Below are 19,194 nucleotides of genomic sequence, written 5' to 3'. Positions count from 1 at the left end.
CACGTTTAGGCCGGTTTAGCATGCTGAAAATCTGGCCCTAGAAAAAGAAAATCAAGATTTTCCATCAGCTTTGTGCGTTTGGTTGGACAACTTTTTGGGAAGCTATTTTCCGACGGCGGCAATTTTCGTCTGCATAAAGAAAAATCAGTTTCTCCTTTTTTTGGTGGGAAGCAATTTTCCAACGCAAGTGGACAAAAACGAAAGACATGTCTAGCTCTCAAAACATACGTTCTTGCTCTCTCCTTCTGCTCCTATTGTTTCTTCCTCTCTCCTCATCGTTTTTTATTTCCATCTCCTTTTTTTTTCTTCATCTTCATATCTGTCACATCTTATCCCTTTTTTAATAAACAAAAAGCATCATTCATCATTTAAAGCAAACAAAATTTATGCAGTATAGATTGGCTCGTTATTCTCAATAGATAAACAAAATATTTCTTTAATTAAAAACCAAAAAAAAAAAAATTTCCAATGGGCAAGGAGAAAAAGAATTCTGCAACTGCTTCAAAAGGCAAGCATGTGCACCGAGAAGCACATCAACACATGCGGAAAAATAGCACCCGAGCTTGACCAATAAGCCCTAACTACTACAATATATTTGATTACAATATATTTGATTTGTAGCGCCTGTTTTGTAGTATTTAAATATAAAAACACCACAGCTAATACTCATTAATTTATTAAAAAAAAAGCATATTCTATAGCACTTTTTTAAGAAAGTGCTATAGCTAGTATAGTACTTCCTATAGCGATTTTTTAAGAAAGCAATACAGAAAATCTTTTTTTTAAAAAAAATATTATATCTGCTATATCTCACTTGTTGTAGCGCTTTTTGAAGAAAGTGCTAGAGAAGATTTTTCTAAATATATTTATATCATCCCATTTTCTATAGCAAGGTCTTTGTAAAAATATATATATTAAAATTTTTTTAAAAAATACACACCTGCTATAGTGCTTTCTTGAGAAAGCAGAAAGTGCTGCAGCAGGTCATTTTAAACTCGTATTGTTTTGTGAACCAAACGCTACAGGAGGTCCTACTTAGAAAATGCTATAGCAAGTGAGCTAAATTTTTTTTTATTTCTCTCTGTTTTTTCCCTCTCTTTTTCCCCCACATCATCACCCCTCGCCAATCCCACTACTCATCTTCACCGTTTTTTCTTCCTCCCCATTTCCTTGTAGCTCCCTCTTGTCTCCACACTCACTTCCTCCTTTCTACCAAGCATCCTCACCTCTCATTTTCCCTGCCCACTTTACTTTTCATACCACGGTCCTTATTTTCATCCCCACCCCATTTTTTTCTTCTTCATTCCTACTCTTTTTTGTCCTCACACCATTTTTCCTTCCTCATTCCCACTCCCTTTCGGTCCCCACACACGGTCCCCATCCCCTTCCCTTCCCAACTTTTCTTTCCTTGTCCCTATCCTATCTCCTCCTTGTCTTCACCCCTCTTTCCTATCCCCACTCCTCTTTCTCATCCCTGTTCTCTTTTTATTTTATTTATTTTTTTTGCAAGGCATTCAATATAGTTCTGTTCAATTGTAGATTCATGTTCCTTTTGTCTTTACCCCTCATCCTCGTCCCCACTCTCTCTTTACTTTATTTGTTTATTTGTTTATTTTTTTGCAGGGCACTTAGTATAGTTTAGTTCAATCTATCATACATTGTAAGTATTTTTATTTTTTAAGGTCATATTATTTTAAAAGCTTACAAATTTAAGCTTATTAGTAATAAATATTTTAACTTGCTTAATATTTTTTACTTTAGTTGGATAGATTTTGTAAAATTATTCATTTATTTTACTTTATTTATTTGCTTATTTATTTTTTTAGGGCACTCAATATTAGTTTAGCTCAATCTACAATACATTGTAAGTATTTTTATTTAAGTTTGTTAGTAATAAATATTTTAACTTGCTTAATATATCTTATTTTAGCTGGTTAGAGTTTGTCAAATTATTTATTGGGGAAAACTTGAAATATGTTAGAAAATTAATGAGGCATGATTAATTATTATCAGTTACATATGGAAGTATTTGATAGTTATAATTTTTTGTTTTCTATTTTAGGTGGAATAATATGTTGGCAAATATGATCTTTATTGTTATGGGCTGTGAAAAATTGATGACACATGCTACATGAATTGTTTAATTAAGTACCATTAGTTAAAAAGAAGTTTTAGGTCCCGGAAATTTTTAAGTTGTTATGCTACTAAATTTTGTTAAGTAAAGAATATTATTTAAACAACTATTTACATAGTTTTGTAATTTGATATTGTGAGATATGCAAGTTAAAATGGTCCAAACATATGATACAACAAGAAGAATAGCTAAAGAAGTAATGTCACAATATTTAATCTGTTGGCTTTGAATACTTTCTATTTTAGATTTGATATATGTTGGCAAATATGATTTTTTGTTGTTGCTTTTAACTGGGAAAAATCATTGAGTTTTGTTGGATTAATTGATTGATTAGATATTATTAGTTAAAAGAGATGTCTTGAGCTTGGAAAACTTCCATTTTTAAGCCGTTATATTGCCGATTTTATTTTGAGATAAATAACAAAATATAGAAAGTTATTAATGAGTATAATAATTATGTACTTAACTATTTATTTATAATAGATTGAAGACATGGATCAAAAATGGAAGTCATCTGATCGATGTTCAATGGAATATTTAAATGGGGCGAAAGAGTTTATTGGTTTTGTAATGAGGCATGCAAAAGATCTTGAAAAAACTGTTTGTCTTTGCTTAGCTTGTTGTTATGGAAAGCAAATTAGTCTACCTGATTTGCTAGGTCATTTAGTGTGTTATGGAATTGATCAATCCTATACACGATGGACAAGGCATAGTGAGACTTATGATTCATGTAGTGATCAAGTTCATGACACAAGTCATGCTTCAAATGAGTTTGGCACAAACATATGTGATGAGGATGATGGTCTTGAAGATATGCTAAATGCAATTGAAGAGGATCTTCGTGATTGTCCTAATTTATTTGAGATATTAAAAAGTGATGCAGAAAAACCATTGTATGCTGGATGTACAAAACACACAAGATTGCTAGCAGTATTAAAATTGTATCACTTGAAAGCGCATCATGGATGGAGTGATTTGAGTTTTACTACATTGCTTACACTTTTACAAGACATGCTTCCAGAGAAAAATGAACTTCGTACCAAAACATATGAGTCTAAGCAAATTTTTTGCGCTACTGGCATAGATTATGAGAAAATACAAGCATGTCCTAATGATTGCATTTTGTTTTGAAATCAGTATGCATCATTGGAGAAGTGTCCTATATGCAATGCATTATGATATGGAAAGAAAGGTAAAAATTCTTTGAGGTCCTTTGGTATTTTCACATTATTCCAAGATTTAGGTGTATGTAGAATAATGCGAAAATTGCTTAGCAGTTGACATGGCATGCAAATGAAAGGATTGAAGATACAAAACTTAGGCACCTTGTAGACTCTCCACAATGGAAAAAAAATTGATTATAAGTATCCTAAATTTGGGGAAGAAGAAAGGAACCTACGACTTGTATTAGCAATTGATGGAATTAATCCGTATGGTGTTCAGAGTAGTACCATCACACATAAGCAGTGGTATTGATGATATATAACCTTCCTCCATGCTTGATCATGAAACATAAGTTTATGATGCTATCCATGTTAATTTTTGGGCTTAGACAGCCGAGAAATGATATAGATGTGTACTTAGCTCCTTTAATTGACAACCTAAAGCTGATGTGAGAAACTAGCGTGAATATGTAAGATGGGAATAGGGAGAAAAGTTTTAATTTGAGAGCCATGCTATTTGGCACAATTAATTATTTTTGAGCTTATGGTAATCTATCAAGATATAGCATAAATGGATATTGTGCATGCCCTATATGTGCAGATAATACTCACTCAATGCGATTGGATCATTATAAGAAAAATATCTATATGGGACATTGTAGATTCTTACCTTTAAAATATCATTGGAAGAAGTGGGAAAAGGCTTTTAATGGGCACTCAGAAGAAGGTAATCCACCAAAGATATTGACTAGTGAGCAGGTTTTTAAGAAGGTGAAAGACTTAGATAACAATTTTGGCAAGCCTTTTGCAAAACATGTTGTGACAAATGGTTGGAAGAAAAGGTCAATTTTCTTTGAACTTCCATATTGGAAATCTCTGCATGTGAGACATTTTCTTGATGTGATGCATATCAAAAAAAATATTTGTGATAGTTTAATTGGCACATTACTCAATAGGTAAGGAAAAAGTAAGGATGGTGTCAATGCGAGGTTAGATTTGGTCACCTTGGGAATAAGAAAAGAATTAGCATCAATTGAGAAAGGATGTCGTACTTATCTACCTCTTGCAGCTTATACTCTTTCGAGGAAGGGGGAAAAAATCCTTTTATGAGTTTCTACATGGAATTAAAGTTTCAGAAGGCTACTCCTCAAATGTCAAAAGCCTTATATCAGTGAAAGAGTTAAAGTTGAAGAACCTTAAGTCTCATGATTGTTATGCGCTCATGCAAAATTTATTACCAGTTGGAATACGATCTATTTTACACAAAAAAAAGTGCAAAACACTATCACTAAGCTTTGCTTGTTCTTCAAGTTGATTTGCAATAAAGTGGTTGACTCAATGAAGTTGCAAGACTTGCAAAGGCAAATTATTTGTATTTTGTGTGAACTTGAAATGTATTTTCCACCTTTATTTTTTGACATCACCATTCATCCAACCATGCACTAGGTCAAAGAGGTTCAAATGTATGGCCTAGTTTATTTGAGATGTATGTATTTGATTGAGCATTTTATGGAAGTTTTAAAAGGGTAAGTGAAAAATAGATATCGACTAGAGGATTGTATTGGTGAATGATATATGGTTGAGAAAGCAAGTGACTTATGTGCTAATTATCTATCTAATGTCGAACCTATAGGGAATCTTGAAGTCTCATCATGATGGGCAAAGAACAGGGAAAGGAACAAGTAGGAGTAATGTGATAAGCATATCAATGATTGAATGGGAGCAAGCTCACTTATATATATTGCATAACATTGATGAAGTTGAACCATTTGTTAAAGAATACAAGAATATTCTTCGCAGTATATTTGGTGATAGGAATGAAAATTTGATAACAAAAGAATACAATCAACATTTTACCCATTGGTTGAAAAGACACATCACTGATAAGTTGGACAAGAATCCTAATTCAGTTTCTGAAAACTGATATAGTTATCAAAAGGATTGAGCTTTCATGTATTATCTTACACTAGTTTTGCAATCAACAATTACACATTCTATACACAAGACCAAGATGAAGTAGCACAATGCAAAATAGTGGTGTAACACTTGTTGCTGGGTCTTAGCATATATCTAGTGCTAAGGGCATAAACCCTGTCTCTGCACAAATGTCATATTTTGGTGTCATTGAACGCATATGGGAGTTAGATTACTCTATATTCAAGATCCCTGTTTTTAGATGTAAGTGGGTTAACAACAACAATGAATTACAAATAGATGAGTTAGGGTTTATTCAGGTGGACCTTTTTAAAGTTGGGTATAAAGATGATCCTTTTATTCTAGCCTCACAAGTAGAACAAGTGTTTTTCATTCTAGATTCTGCTAAGAAGAATTGGTTCATTATACTTCCATCGAACAAAAAGCATAAAAAAGAAGACAGTATTGAAGTTGATAAATACATGAATATAGATGAGGATGAATCAGAAGATGAGGATGATCCTATGTTTGAGACATTAGGATCAGAAGATTTTGACGTAGATGAAGAAGAAGATGAGAGTGAACCCTTATACATTAGACATGATCATAAAGAGGGAAATTGGGTCAATATATCAATTCAAACTACTAGGAGAATCGAGAGAAACACTATTTTAAATCAAACAAGAAAGAGAAAAAGGATATGAGTTGCTTGAATTTACTTGTATGTTTCAATTCTTTTTTTAAAATTATTTTACTTACTTTTCTCAACTTTCTAATTATTAACTAATGTTTTGTCTACTTCAATTATTTTGTAGGAAAATAGATTCTCCACTGAAGATGATGTCTATATTCTTGAGCAAAATGAGGGTAATCTCAACATTTCTTAGAAGAATGAGGATAATGTCATAGTTCTTTTATATATTCAGAGAGAGAGAGATATATATACATATATGAGCATGATGTAACCCGTGATAGGACCATTATGGCTAAGTTGATTAAGTTGAGAAATAAGGGGATCAAATCATCAATTGAGTGAAATTCCAAGGAGCAACCAATTAGACCCAATCGTAGCAAATTTACTAGTTTCATTGATACTGTTGTACATTTGATAATTGGAGAAGAGTCCCAAATCAATATAAGAAATTAGTTTAGAATGAAGTAGAAGTAAAATATTAATTACTCTAACATTTTGATTATTTTTCTCATATGATCACACTTGAGCCAATTAAATATGGTTTTTCTTATAGTCTTGTTTTGTTATTGATGAGACTCGAAAAAGGTATGTGCCAATGAAAGTTGACACTCTTCTAAGAAAGTTTCGTTCTGATATGGTCAAATACCACATGAGAGATGATAATGAGAATATCATTCCAACACCACTGAGTTTACATGATGGTATCATCAATCAAGAACAATAGGATATCTTTTTAAAGTCACATACAACTGAGCAATTTCAGGTAATAATAGACTTTTCTAATTGTAATATATATGTTAATATTAATAATTTTTATCTAAACAAGAATTAAGTGACAAAAATCAGTCCTGAGTGATAAACATAAAATATCACTATAGACAAGGACGAATAGGATATGAACAAATAGAGCAAACATTAGTATATGCACTAATAATTGCTTGATATGTATAAAATTTATTAGAGTAATTTCTAACTTTAAATAATTCTAATATGTAGATAAAAGAATCAAACTTAAATATTACACAATTATCACGACATGTGTTGTGGTTGGCTGGTTGCACTAACAAGAAAGGTGAAATTGTTCATGACGAAGTTGGAAGAGTTGCAAAGTATTGTGTACGTATCATATATTCCATTAAATAGTTTTTATTTAAATGATCCTATTTTATGATAAATAATTTTATCATTCTTTTTGTGCTAGCAATCAATCACACAAGAATCACCAAAGAAAGCCCAACATCTTGACATGACGATTTGCTTAGTAGAGCATTAAATTTACCTAAAGTTTCTAGTCACGTTTGAGGTATTGGTTCTGGAGTGACACCGACATCTTACTTTGGACCCCAAAAGTGCTGCAGCAAAAATGAGATTTCACAGCTAAAAAAGAAAATGCATTCTTTCAAGCAGAAAATGCAAGAACACTTTTTTAAACAGACTCATGTAATGCAACAACAAAATATGCAATTAATAGACTAGCTATAGAGCTACATACAACATGGGGTAGGACCAAACATTCAAACATGTGACAGCCCAAGCGTGAATAATAGTTGTACTTCGGTTCCTAAACTCCCTCTTCCTCCTATAAGTTTTCTTTAGTCTTTTCCTCTAAGTTTTTCTCTATTTAACTTTTAATTTCTTTATAATTTCTTCTTTATTAACTCTATTTTTTTTGTAGGGCAACTCAAATTGTAAATTGTATTTGAATCAATCTTTTAAGCACGCAGTTGCTGTGGGTGTTGTCTACAATAATGGTAATGAAATTCTACACAATTCACCATTGCTTGAGAATATACTCTGGGTAAGGATTGATGTTTGCACCAATGAAGATGCTCAATTACCATTCCCTAATCTAGATCAGCAAACAATGGTAAGAGACATTATGGGTGCTTATCTTGCATGGCTTATGGGTCTCACTGAGCCATTTCAAAAGGTAATAAATTTACATTTTCCTATATTATTTATTTATATTATTATAATTATTTGATTTAGTTTCATGATTTTTAAAGGTTACACAATCGAGGAGCAAACAAATTTAATTGGCTGGTAGCAATTCTAAAGGTTCAACAAGTATATCAAAAAAAGAAAGGTTGGGCTAGTTAAATAGGTCAGAAACAAATTACCTCATATCACAATCAATTGGAATTGATTGTAGCTAATTTCTTTCAGGAAGGAAATGGTATTTAAGTAGAGTTTGATAGGCACATCTACAACACAAATGATATATTTGGTAATATTGATTGGCACATTCTGGATGACATACTTCATCGTAGATGGGTTGGTGCTATAGCTATTAATATATGGATTAAGTATTTTATCATTCTTATTATTTATCATTTAATGTTATTAGTCTTACTCTAATTATTTGTTTTCATATGAAGGCACTTGTACCATGACGTGTTGATGGACAATGAGAGAGTAAAATTCTCATTTATCAATCCCTATATGATAGGCCAACATGTTGGGAAAAAAGACATTGATTTTCAATCTAACAAGATGAGAGTACTTTTCAGCAAAAGGAACTTGTAATATGTTGTTTCTAGCACCATTCAATGTGGGGTGAATCATTGGCTATACTCTTATAAGTTATGATTTTTTTTAATCATTTTGCTATTTTGATTTAGTTAAACAATTTTTAAAAACTTTAGGCAATATTGGATATTGATTGTGATCAATCCAATGACATCTTTGGATCCCCTTATTTACTGTTTGGATCTTTTAGAGCATGGTGAACCAAGAGACTATCCTGACATGATGAGGCTGCTCAATAGGTAAGTGTTTGCCTATTCACATGTGTGAATATTTGTATGATTGAAGAACCAATTTACTTTCAACTTCATTTTTTTGGTGCATTGATTGGCTATCGAGATTCTGCATCATTGAGTTATTCTAAAGCCCCTGACATCGCAAAAAGCTACATGTAGAAGAAAATTAAAGTATTTATTTAAATTTACTCTAGTTTTGAAAATAAACCACTTGTATTCATGAATTGATTTAATTATTCGATGATATTCTGCACCGCCCTTTCCAACCCAATAATAATGATTATGATTACTATATTATGATATTCATGAAAGATATTATTACTCATGATCAAACTTTTATTCGTGACATTATAAGTAGTTTTAGTTTAACTTTATACTGCTTATTAACTTTAATTATTGTCTAATAGTTAATTTTTAGCGATTTTAATTGGCTATATATGTAAATTATTGAGCAGTATTATGAAGATGCACGTTGCATAAAGTACACTGACAACTAAGTAAATGAAGTCATTAAAGAGTAGTGTAGATATGTGTTCCAACAATACTTTATATAAGTGGATCGTTTTATAGCTTCTCTCCTATGTTTTGCCTTTAGTTGAGAAGAATCAGAATTAGATTGATTTTGTTCATAACTGTTGTCAAGATACATAATAGTGATGTAAGTTTGCTAATTAATTAGCTATGTTGTTCTAAGAATTTTGTTGTATGTATCTGATCTTTGAATTTTACTAGTAATTAAGAAATTTCTATGTAAAGTTTTTGTAAATGTGGTTTTGAAAATTATATAGAAAATATTTTTTTAACAATTATATATTCTGTAGCGCTTCATTAAAAAAGTGCTATAGAATATCAATTAATTTTTTTAAAACAAAAAATACTTCTTTAGCGCTTCCATAAGAAAGGGCTACAGAAATTATAACTCGTTGTAACCCTTTACTGGTAAAGCTCTACAGGATGTAATATGTTCTGTAGAGCTTTTATGATAAAGCGTTATAGGAAATGCCTTTTCTGAGAAAACATTACAGGAAGTTACCATATTAAAAAAAAAACTTATAAGTTACCATATTAAAAAAATCATAAGTTACCATATTAAAAAATAAAAAATAAAAAAATATCTTGTAGTGTTTCAAAAGCGCTACAGCTTATTCCCAACATCGTTTGTAGTAGATTTGAATGTAGCATTTTGAAAATGCTACAAAAGTTTAAAAAAAAAAAAAGTGCTATAGTTTGCTTTTTCTGTAGTAATGCTTTTACCTCAATCATCAAATTTACATCGTGTCTAGTGTTCATAGCCTATATATAAATACTTTTGAAGTGAGTTTTTTTTTTTTTTTTATATACATAAGTGTAGACTCAACAAGCTTTTCAACACCTACCTCAATAAAAATGTTTTCATATGAAAAAGATATGATTTTTCAAATTTGATTCAAAATCTAGAGAGAGAAATGCTTTTGACCCTTGCTCACTATTTTGATCATAACTTAAAAATTACAAAGTGTTTGTAAATGGATCTTATTGCATTAAAAACTAGATTCGGATAGCTTTTGAATGATATAGGTTATTTATCCAATTTGAATTTAAATTGAGAAAATCATAACTAATTGAAAGTTATTCTGTTCAATGCGTAAAAAACAGAGTATAACAAAATCTGAGTAAATTCAAAAATTACGCAAAAGTTAGGGTGTATCATGCATAAATTGGAATTTTTTTATACAAATTCTAATTTATATTAATAAACTCATGGTTAAGTTTTAAACTGTGACAAGGAAATGAGCCAATTCAAATTTGATGCAAGAAAATTTGAACTTGTTACATCAAGTTCGAATTTTCTTAAGCAGATTCAAATTAGATGCAATAAAATTTAAATTACAAATTTAACTTTTTTTTTTACCTGATAACTTTGATAAATATTATTATAATATCTCACAAACTATAAATACTTTTAAAGTAAAAAATTGTTTGATGTAAATACAGGCTTAATCAGCTTTTGAATAACGTCTATTTAAATAATCTAATTACGCAACATTACACTTTTTTTTTTTGGGAAACGTTTGTGACATTTGCTTACCGTCTTAAAAATAAATTCCAAAATACAACAAGTTTTTGAATGGGTCATGTTACATTAGAAATTAAACTTAAGAGCTTTCCAATAATAGATCATTTGACCTATTTAAATTTAAATTAAAAAATATATATTCACTAAAAATTTTAATTGACTTTATTTTTGTCCATTCAGATTTATAAATTGCTTGATCATATTTCATTCTTTTTTTTTTCTGTTTATAGATGTATTTCATTCCTTGTTCAAATTTCTCTATTATATTTTATTTTATATTTTGTTATTTAATTATTTATTTTTTAATTTAATATATATTTTTTATATTTATATTGAATACTCATATTTATTTATTCAAATTATGTATATTTTTATTCATTCATTTTTTAATTATTAAATTTTTTAATAATATTATATTTCTATAAAGTTGAAAAGCATTCTGATATAATAATATTATATTCTTTTATTAAGGATAATATAGTGAACTTGCACAATTTTTCATCATATTTTTATCAACCTATTTTTCATTTTAATGCTTGCCAAACAGACCCTCGATGAGAACTTTTTTATTCTATTCTTGTCCTTTCTAACCAGTTCTTTTTACCAATCGGGACATCAACCTTTCATCTCTCTTTTTTCTTTAAATATTTTATAAGAAGTTTGGCAGCTCTTGAAAGTACTTGAAAAAATAAAAATTCAAAGACCCATTATTTTCCCATTCTCTTCTCTTTTCCTCTACCTCGCTCACAACACGCGTCTCTACCAAAGCGCCCACGCCTTTTCGTAACAACCATGGTAATAATTGGGCGACCTTTTCATAACAGCCATGGTAATAATTGAGCTTGTATGGGACTTTGGGTTAGCATTGTTGCATGAGAGTTTTGTAAATTAAAGCTGAAATGGGAGTGAATTAGTATAATACAATTTATATTTAAATAAATTTTTATAAAAAAAAGAGTCAGTGTAACAGAAATTTATTTGAATATGTTATATTGAAAAATCAGTTTTAAAAAGTTCAAATTAAAAAAAAAACAAACATAAAAAATTCACACATAATTCAGTTGCCCCTAAGCCATTGACAAGTTTCAAGTGCTAATAAAAACATCTAACAAAAGGCTATTGTAAATAATTCATACATACTAATAAAAATAATTAAAGACATTAAATTTGTTATAGAATTCAAGTGATAACTATACTAAACTCTAACATTATAATAATTTCTATTCTCGCACTATTCTTATTAAATATGAGTATATATGAAAAAAAAATATTTAATAGTCTTTAAAACTATCAAATATTTTATAAAAAGGACTAAAAACACCTTCCAAAATGTGTCCCCTAATAAGGAGTGAAGTAGTAATAAATAGGAGGAAATTTATTTATTATCATTTTTTATTTAAATTGCTTGGTCCAGCTTAAATGATACCTCCTCCATGGTGGCTAATTTTCATATTTATTTATTTTTTTCCGGCTTTCAGATTTATTTTGTCACTAAATATAAATTTTAGTTAAAACTTTTAGATATAATTAAAGTATAATTCGAAAAATGCTCTTGTGGAAGATGTCCTGCTCTTAAATATTTCAGAATGTATAATTCTTTATATATTATTTCCATAACTCGTGCTCACAATTTCATATTTACAAATGATGTGTTAGACTGTCAGTTGTCATTTAAATTAATGGAGGGTACAAATGAAAAAGTACCTATATTTTAATATTTTCTTGATCTGTATGTCGTGAAAAAAGTGTGATCCATGATGAAGGATGGAGGATATTTCAACTCTTCCCATTTCCATTCCTTCCCATGCTTTTATAAATAATTGAAGATTTGTCCATCATATATTTCGACTCTTCCCATTTCCACGCCTTCCCATGCTATTATAAATAACTGAAGATTGTCCATCATATAAAATTTAAGAAATAAATTATAAATAGTGAAATTTTAAAGAAAACTAATAATATATTAATAATTTTGATAAATATTGATCAGGCAAAAAGAAAAATTTGAAAAATGTAACTTTTTATTATAAATTTTATACTTTATAAATACAGGAAAATGGCAAAAAAAAAGACCCTTAAAAATATGAAATAACAAAATGGGTTTTTAAATTAACATAATTACTTGAAGAGATCGGGTCTTAAATTGCAAATATAAAATGATAGTCAAAAGACCAAAAAGCCCTTTTGCATCTTATATCGTCTTCTCATTCGCAGACACAAAGCCATGTTCTTTAGCCTAGCTAAACTGACCATCTTCAATCTATCTTCTTCAACCTAACTAATTAAACTCATCTTCAACCTAGCTAAACTTCATCATCTTTGTTATGTCTACCTTCACTTCCTCTCCTTTCCCTCTCTTGAAGAAGCTGCTGTCAAACAACGCATCATAACTACCATTTTTGTATTGAACCTCCTCTCTCTACTCTTAGATGCCATACAAACTATATTTGTCTTCTAGATTCAAAGTGTTTGTGAAGACCGCTGGTATGCATCGATATGAGTGGCTGGAAAATGTTGATTGTTGAGCTGCTGGGTTTTTGGAGGGGTTCGAAGAAGACTGCTACAAGATAGTGAGTTAATTTATGCAGAAACTGGTTGCTGTTGAAGAACCATTGGTTTCTTGTTATTTAGCTTACTACTGTTGTAATTTTGCTTAGTAGTATTGTAACTACAAATTTGTACATATGATGACAGCAACATGACATAAAAATATCAAAATGATGGTCTTTTATTTATGGGCAGAGCAATGTTAAAATTCTGTATTTATCAGTCCTAAAGGGTAACAATGTATATATATTTAATGTTTTGAAGTTAATGAGAAACCCAGTCACATATTTGTGATTTTGCTTATCAAACTTGTTATTTGGCTTACCACTTTTGTTATTTGGTAATGAAATGTGAAAATAATGACAAGTTTTCATAAAACTTAATTTCATGAGAAATCCAGTCACAAAATTGTTATTTTGCTTATGACTCTTGTCAATTAGCTTACTTCTCTTATAATTTGGCAGTAAAATGTGAGAATAATAGCAACTTTTCATGAAACTCAATTTCATGAGAAACTCAACGATGGAATTGTTATTTCGCTTACTGCTATTGTCATTTAGCTTACCTCTTTTGTCATTTGGAGGTGAAATATGAAAATAATGACAATTTTTTATGACACCTAATTTCATCAAAAACTCAGTCACATGCTTGTAATTTCACTTACCAAACTTGCCATTTGGCTTACCACTCTTGTTATTTAGTAGTGAAATGTAGATATAATGGTAACATTTTATGAAACTTAAATTCATGAGAGACCCAATCACAGAATTATTATTTTGCTCACTACTCTTGTCATTTGCCTTACTGCTCTTGCTATTTGGCAGTGAAATGAAAGTTGATTTCATTAAAAACCCAATCACTGAGCTTGTTATTTCACTTGCCAAACTTGTTATTTGCCTTATTACTTTTGTCATTTGATAGTGAAATATGAAAATAATGACAAATTTTTACGAAACATAATTTCATTGGAAACTTAGTCACATGTTTGTAATTTTACTTACCAAACTTGTTATTTGGCTTACCACTCTTTTCATTTGGCAGCGAAATATGAAAATAATGACAACCTTTCATCAAACTTAATTTCATGGAAGTTTCAATCACAAAATTATTATTTTGCTTATTACTCTTGTCATTGGCAGTAAAATGTGGAAATAATGACAACTTTTCATTAAACTTAATTTTATCAAAAACCCAGCTACATGGTTATTATTTCGCTTACCACACTTGTTATTTGGTTTAACACTCTTGTCATTGGCAACTCAATTTTATGAGAAATCGAATGATACACTTGTTATTTCACTTAACACACTTGTCATTTGGTTATATAGTATGAAAATAATGACAATTTCTCATAAATTAGGTAAATATCATGTCAGCTATACATTAACACACTACAAAAAAAAACAGTGTTTTGTAGGGGTTATTTTGCAACGATTATAAATAACCGTTACTAATCCAAGAATTTGCAGTAGTTAAAAAAAAACTGCCACAAATATACAATGGTTTGATTCTAAAATTTAAGTTTGCAATGGTTAATTGTGCGTTAGCCGCAGTTAGAATAAAACCGTCACAAAATAATGGTGCCAAAATTTGGCGCCACATGGCAGGGACATTTGCAGTGATATTTAGCAGCGATTTGGAGGGAAAAACCGCTAGGAAAATTATTGGGTCCAAATTTGCAGCCATTCTTAGAGAACTGCTACAAAAGTTACGCATATTTTGCAGCGATTCTAATAGAACAGCTGCAAAAGTTACACATATTTTGTAGCAGTTATAATAGAACCGCTGCAAAATATGAGAGTTTGCAATGGTTATATATAATTACTACAAACTCTGCAGCAGTTTATGTAGCGGTTCACCTGCAATGGTTCAATACAACCACTACAGAAGCAGCCGCGGTAGAAACCAGAGCCTCCCTAAGGAGGCCCCTTATATATTTATATGTCTTTGGTTTTTTTTTTTTTTTTTGCTGCGTTAGTACCTATCTTGACAAGTTTTAAGGGAGTCTCACTCTGAAGATCTTTTTTTGGGTTAGTATTTTTAGTATAAGATGATTGAAATTTTGTATATAAAATTTATTTAATTAAGAATGCATTTTATGTTGTTGTTTAGAAATTATCTGTTTGTATTTGAATATGTTTATTTATTTATCTTTGGATTTTTAACTATCACTGCATAATTAATTTGTTTTTAATTTTGTGTAGTTATAGATTATAAATGTAATGAATATATGAATTGAGTTGGTTAAATTAATTGTTTATGTAATATTAATTGTAATTAATTTGTTATATATATAAAGATTGTTACGTGCACTTTAAGAACTGAACATATAAACTTTTTTAGTAAATGTTATAATTTATTTGTTACTGTAGACATTTGTTTTTGTATGTTAATGTAATAATTTATTTATTTATTTTATAAACATTTAATTATTTCAATATTGATTTAAATAATTGTTTAACATTAACTATTTATAAATAATTTGAGTTTTTTGTACTTTACATATTTATTTGTACTTATAATAATTATTCATATAGAATTTATAAAAAATGCATTTGTTACATAATTATTTAATAATTTGGATTATGTAATTCATTAATTAAATTGGATATTAATTAAATTGTAATTATGTACTTTTTAAATATATAGTTATAATTATGTCTCAACGTAATGGAAAGGTACTTATGGAATATTCAGAGCCGTCTCATCGAGGTCGAGGTCGAGCTCATGACGAGGGTCTTTGGTCACCCCTGCATGTTGACAATAACGAGCAGAGCATAGATATTAATTTAGATTTAGATGATTTTGATGCGGGGATAATACGACAAGTGGAGAGTTTCATTGATGAAGATGTGGAGAGGGACCGAAATATCCCTCGTCATTCTGTTGCACAGGGGAGGGGATTTCATATTCAGATTATGTGTATGCCAAATTTATTATATTTTTAATAATTATTTAATTATTTAATGTAATTGTGGTCTTTAACTTTACAGACCCTGAAGGACATATATATAAGACAAGTGCATATGTTGGATCCAGACCATCGTATACTTGTAGAGTGGGATGAAAGGACAAACCAGCCAATGGGTACTGGTGGCACTGTTTTTAACAGATACCTTGCTGAATTGAGGCACAATTATGTTAATTTTCCCATATATTATGAGAACTAGCATAAGATGGAAACGAACAGGAACAACTTGATTTGGACTGACATTGTAAAGGTAAATAATGTAACTGCAAGTATTATTTGTCATGTTCAAATATTATATTTAATTTAAAAGTAAATGTAAACTTTTTTGTATTTTGATGGCACAGAAAAGATTTGCTGTGATAGATGATCGTCAGAATCATGCCCTTCAAAAAATGGATGATGCGTGGAAGAATACAAGAGGGCAGCTGTATACGGTTAGAAATGCGGATGGAACAAGACCAATAGATGAAGTGATGAGGGATGTGTCACATCCCAAAAATTTTTATCTGGCAATAAAGGATCAAAAATTGGGATGAGGGTCAATGTAGAAACTAGACAGAAAAATAAAATAACTTTTGATATGAAACCTCGAAAAGGTCTGAACCGACATTTTCGTAATCATCGATCTAGAAAAGGTAAAATGGAAAAATTTGAGAAAAATTTCAGAAAATCCCTGAAAAATGGAAAAAGTGTAGAGTAGAGGTTTTGAAAATTCAGTTAAGGCCAAAAGGTAGAAATTCAGTAAAAATAAATTGTTACGAAATTTCCCGTAAACAGAGATTTTTTGGAAAATTATTAAGAAATTGAAGAAAAATAATTATTTTAATTAGTTAGAGGTCTCAATAAATTTGGGAGATTGATGGAAAATTCATATAAATGTTTATTTGAATTTATAAAAAATTTTTTAGGCCTTGAAAGCTCAAGAATTAATTTGAGGGAATTTATTTTCCCGCAGTGACACGGATAGAGGCCTAATCGGAGAAAATTCAAAATAAATATCTAGAGATGGTGAAAAATTATGAAAATTTTCAAATCATATTTAAATATTAAAATTTGAATTATCATAAAGAGAAATGAATTTTTAGAGGTTTGAAAAAATTATGGAATGTTACTAGTGAATAATAACCGATAAAGTTTCAAATGGGTTTGAGATACTGACTTGGTTTGTGGGCTATCTTATTGGGCCATCTCAAATCATTTGTGAGGCCCACAATGGACCCATTAAAGGCCCAATTTTGTGCACTTTCCAGATTCCATCATTTTTATTAAATAAAAAGTGAAAATCAAGGGAAAATGTTTGGAAAAATCTAGTGCAAGGCCACATGTTCAAATCTGATCATTCCCACACTTGATGGCTGCCACCTACACCCTTGAGGTGTCCCTTAATTTGGCCAAATCAGGAGGGAGAGGGTAGATGGATTTTTTCTATAAATACCCCTTAGAAAATACATGAAAAATGTCAGAAAATTGGGAAAAAGAAGGGGAGACTCTGTCACTGTTCATCCAGCACCCTTGCACAAAAATTTTAAGGTGTTTTAGGCAAGGAATCATCCAACTTACTTCAAGAAAACACTAAGATATGTCTAAGCATTAATATCCCTAAGTTTTATATTTATTATATTAAGACTTTGGCTTGGAAATTTGGAAATTCTGCCAAAATTTTGGTTGGATGTGTGATGCTTAGAAAAGGATAAAAAATTTAATAATCAAGCAGAATAAGCAAGATTAAGTGATGTATAAATTGATTTTTGGATGAAATCAAGGTTAGGGTTTAAGGGGAGATTTTTGGCCAGCACTGTTCATGCAGGAGTTGATTGTTTTTAATTGATTTGATTATTCCAATGGCTTTAAAACATGTTTTTGTCTAGGGATATGTTGTTGAAAAATGTTTAAAATCATTGGAATCAAAAATAAAATTTTTGAAAAATAAATACCCCCTATTCGGCCAAGAGGAGTTCATGGGAAAGGAGTGTGATTTTTAAAAATCTAATTGCACCATTAGATTCCTCATGAAAAATTGTATAAGATTAAGTTATGAGATGAATGATTCTAAAGAAGGAATCAATTTGTTAAAAATCAAAGAAAAAGGAGGGAAATTATTAAGTTAATGTTAAAGAGTTGGAATCAAGTTGTTTAGTAATTAATGTAGCATATGTTTATGCTTAATTTAATAGGAATTGAGTGGAGGAATTAAGGAGAAGCATTGCTCCTTGTAGGAATTAATTGGACAAGCTTTGCAAAGGTAGCTTTTAATTATAATTTGATTATTTATCTTACTTGTTTCTTGTTATTATTGTTGCTTAGATTGGAAGAACTTTGTGGTGACCTTGATTGTTTGATTGACATTGGTTATGCTTTGGCCAAATGCTTTGTGGTATGTCAATGTGGATAATATGATGTTCCTCTCCTTGCATGATACTTGGTATGCATTCCTATGAGTTGGGAATAGTTTGGATTACATGACATTTCACAATTAAACTTGCATTGATTTACATGATAATTATAATTCATATGTTATTGAGATTTCTTTGAAATCTCATTCCTCCTGAGGATTGGGCAAGATTTGTATACTTGTCAATCCCGGCTGAGGATTGGGCAAGATTTGTATACTTCAGGAGATCACTTGAGTAGATGGTAATTTGTATTTTTTTATTTTTGTATTAATTTGTATGAAATTACAAGTAATTGTTTTAGTTATTTTGCATGTGAGATATAGGTGGTTTCTTAAAGAAACAGGAGGAGCCGGGCGTGCCAGATGATCCTTCATATTAATGGATCGAAGACTTTTGCTATGACCATGAGTGAGATGGTGCGTGCATAATATAGTTAATATAATTATATATTGTTTTAATAATTAATTATTGTACTATAATTATGGAATTTTTGTTTGTGTTGCTATGTAGGAAGCACGATGGGTTCAATTCAGAGGCATGGAAAGCTTGTGATTTGAAAT

Source organism: Neltuma alba, unplaced genomic scaffold (assembly GCF_004799145.2).
Source record: "Neltuma alba isolate B1F8T4 unplaced genomic scaffold, ASM479914v2 tig00011923_pilon, whole genome shotgun sequence".
Classification (NCBI taxonomy): domain Eukaryota; kingdom Viridiplantae; phylum Streptophyta; class Magnoliopsida; order Fabales; family Fabaceae; genus Neltuma; species Neltuma alba.
This window is presented reverse-complemented; position numbering follows the sequence as displayed.